The 3,761-nt window shown below is 36.2% G+C and overlaps 1 pseudogene; it reads left to right on the top strand.

The window, feature by feature from the left end:
* The window catches only part of LOC127562847 (glyceraldehyde-3-phosphate dehydrogenase-like), a 922-nt pseudogene extending 377 nt beyond the window's left edge, over positions 1 to 545 (top strand).
* The last annotated feature ends 3,216 nt before the right edge of the window (positions 546 to 3,761 follow it).

The following is a 3,761-nucleotide window of genomic DNA, read 5'->3' as shown; positions in this document are numbered from 1 at the left end:
TGATGGGAATGAACCATAAGAAATGTGATAATTTCCCTAAGGTTATCAGCAATGCCTCCTTGCCCAACTTGGCCCCCTCACCCAACATCATTCATGATAACTTTGGCATTGTGGAAGGACTGATGATTATAGTTCATGCCATTACTGTTACCCAGAAGATAAGCTGTGTCATGATGGGCATGGTGCTGACCAAAACATTATCCCTGTATCCACTGGTACTGCTAAGGCTGTAAGAAGATCATACCTGAATTGAATGGAGAACTCACAGGTATGGCCTTCCTTGACCTGCCATCTGGAGACACCTGCCAAATGTGATGATATTAATAAAATGGTGAAGCAAGCAGCAGGAGGATCCTTGAAGAGCATCTTGGGCTACACAGAGTACCAGGCTGTAGCCTGTGATTTTAACAATACCACTCTTCTAACATTGATACTTGCCCTAGTATTGCCCTCAATGACCTTTTTGTCAAGCTCATTTTCTGATATGAGAATGAAAATGGTTATAGCAATCAAATAGTGAAGTCTACATGGCCTGTAAGGAGTAGAGTGGAAAGCCATGGTTCTTCAAGCCCAGCCAAAAGAAAAGGAATTGCACCACTGGGGAACTCACATTCCTAACTTATGTTCCTATAATAGAGATCCCTTGACCCATTCATATCCTTGTCCCAAAACACCCCTGTAGGAGGCAGGGGTAGGGTGAGGGGGGAGGCTATAGTTATATATTGTGTACCATCAATAAAGTCACTATATTTAGTGCAAAAAAAATTGACCCTGTCCCTAGCCACAAATCTACTTTGTGGATTATTTCTCTTTATAAAATGCTGGCTTTTTTTAGGGTAAGAAATGTCTGTATTTTGTACATATTTTACCAATGTTCAGAATAATACTTGGAATATAAGTGCTTAAACAATGTGTTTTTTTCTTTCCTTTATTAATTTCTATAGTCTTCTTGCTGCCATCTTTCTTTGTTAGTTAGGCAAATTCTGTCTTAGTCCAAAGGTTCAAGGATTTCTATCCCTATTCTCTAGTCTAACCTTGCAGATCCTTTAGACAAACTGCTACATTCTTAAAATATAGAGATAGCAAAATTATTGAAAACACTATAAAGGAGACATTTCTTTTAAATTCTGAGAGCCTGAACCGGAATGTGCTCTGACCTCTTTAATGTCTTAGCTACTAAAAAATTTCCTTGTTCTATGATGATAGGAAGTAAGCAGTATGTTCTCCAAGAATAAGATGTTCCTTATATCTTCAACAATGTGAAATTCAAGAACACATAAAGGTGCATCACATATATGTATTTAGAGTTTTAAAGTTTACAGAACATTTTTTTCTACTTCTAATATAGATTTTACAAAAGTACTGTTGTCCTTGAGGAGTAGCTAGGTAGCATAATGGATAAAGAGCCAGGTTTGCAGTGGAGAAGACTCTTCTTCCTGAATTCAAATCTTGCCTCGTATACTTACTTAGTGACCATAGGCAAGCCACTTAATCCTATTTGCCTCCTCATTTCCAAAATATTTAGAGAATTGACTCTAATTTATAAGAAATCAAGCCATTCTCCAATTGATAAATGGACAAAGGATATAAACAGACAATTCTCAGACAGAAATTAAAACTATTTATAGCCATATGAAAATATGCTCCAAATCATTATTAATCAGAGAAATGCAAATTAAGACAACTCTGAGTGGTATACTAAACACCTGTCAGATTGGTTAGAATGACAGGGAAAGATAATGCAGAATGTTAGAGGGGATGTGGGAAAACAGGGACACTGATACATTGTTGGTGGAATTGTGAACACATCTAGCCATTCTGGAGAGCAATTTGGAACTATGCTCAAAAAGTTATCAAACTGTGCATACCCTTTGATCCAGCAGTGTTTCTACTGGGCTTATACCCCAAAGAGATACTAAAGAAGGGAAAGGGATCTGTATGTGCCAAAATGTTTGTGGCAGCCCTGTTTGTAGTGGCTAGAAGCTGGAAAATGAATGGATGCCCATCAATTGGAGAATGGTTAAGTAAATTGTGGTATATGAACGTTATGGAATATTATTGTTCTGTAAGAAATGACCAGAAGGATGAATACAGAGAGGACTGGCGAGACTTACATGAACTGATACTAAGTGAAATGAGCAGAACCAGGAGATCATTATATACCTCAACAAGGATACTGTATGAGGATGTATTCTGATGGACGTGGATCTCTTCGATAAAGAGATCTAATTTAGTTTCAATTGATCAAGGATAGACAGAAGCAGCTACACCCAAAGAAAGAACACTGGGAAATGAATATAAACTGCTTGCATTTTTGTTTTTCTTCCCAGGTTATTTATACCTTCTGAATCCAATTCTCTCTGTGCAATAAGAGAACTGTTCAGTTCTGCACACATATATTGTATCTAGGATATACTGTAACCTATTTAACATGTATAGGACTGCTTGCCATCTGGGGGAGGGGGTGGAGGGAGGGAAGGGAAAAATTGGAACAGAAGTGAGTTCAAGAGATAATGTTGTAAAAAAATTACCCTGGCATGGGTTCTGTCAATAAAAAGTTATTTTAAAAAATAAATAAATAAATAAAAGTGGGGGAAAAAAATCCTATTTGCCTCAGTCTCTTCATCTGTAAAATGAACTTGAGAAGGAAATGGCAAATAACTCCAAGAAAACTCTGAATGGGATCAGGAAACATATGCTGAAATAAATCAATAACAATAGTAATATTGGCCTCACTTTATAGATTAAAAAAAAAAAAACCTGTCTCAAAGAGGTTAAATGATCTGTGTTTAGTTACATATCTAGTATCAAAGTTGGGATTAACAGGAAGGGAAGGGAAAAAAAGGATTAAGTATTTATTTAGAACTTTTTATATTCTAATCATTCTGCTAAACACATTTTGTAAATACTATCACTTTAACCTCATAACAATCCTGGTAGTTAGAAGCTATTATACCTATTTTCCAGTTGAAGAATCTGAAGTAAACACTGGTTAAGTGACTTGCCTAGCTTGACACAAAGAGTAAATATATGAGGCCAGATTTGAACTCCACATTATTGCAGTGGGTTAGATATAATGCAATGAAGACTTTCACCAAGATGGTAACAGAGGAGACAAGAGCCACATTAAAAAGATGTTACAATTGTGAAATTGATGGCCTTTGGTAATAGGCAGTATTTAGGGGACTAGAGATACTTAGCCTGTGATAACTCTAATCTAGGGGTCTTGGAAGGTGCTGTTGTCCTTGACAGTAATAAGAAAGTTTAGAAGTGGAAAGTTTTGTGGGGAAAGATAATGAGTTCAATATCTAATACATTAAATTAAACATGTCTACTGGACATCCATTTTGATATCTGAAATGCAATTGGAGATTTGAGACTAGAGATCAGCAGAGAGGATAGAGCAGGAAATATAGAACTGAGAATTATACATTCAATATAATTACTCCCTACCAAACATCTATAGGCATTAGAGAGCATGACTTGGATGAAAATTCAGCCAAGGAGACTGCAAAGGAATAGTCTGATAGGTAAAAATACAGAAGAGAGTGGAATTCTAAAAATCTGTTGAGAAAAGGATATCAAAGAGAAGAGAGTGATCAATAGTTTCAAAGTCTGCAGAAAGAGCAAGAGGGTAAAGACTGAGAAGAATGAGACTGATGATTTTTCTCATGCAATTTCTCATATATCATCATAGATTATATAACAGTTAATATTCACTAGGAGGATGGTAATAACCTTTAACAGAATCAAGAGTTTGG

This window comes from Antechinus flavipes, chromosome 1 (genome assembly GCF_016432865.1).
Source record: "Antechinus flavipes isolate AdamAnt ecotype Samford, QLD, Australia chromosome 1, AdamAnt_v2, whole genome shotgun sequence".
NCBI lineage: Eukaryota > Metazoa > Chordata > Mammalia > Dasyuromorphia > Dasyuridae > Antechinus > Antechinus flavipes.
The sequence above is the reverse complement of the archived record's forward strand: the minus strand, read 5'-3'. Positions and strand labels throughout refer to the sequence as shown.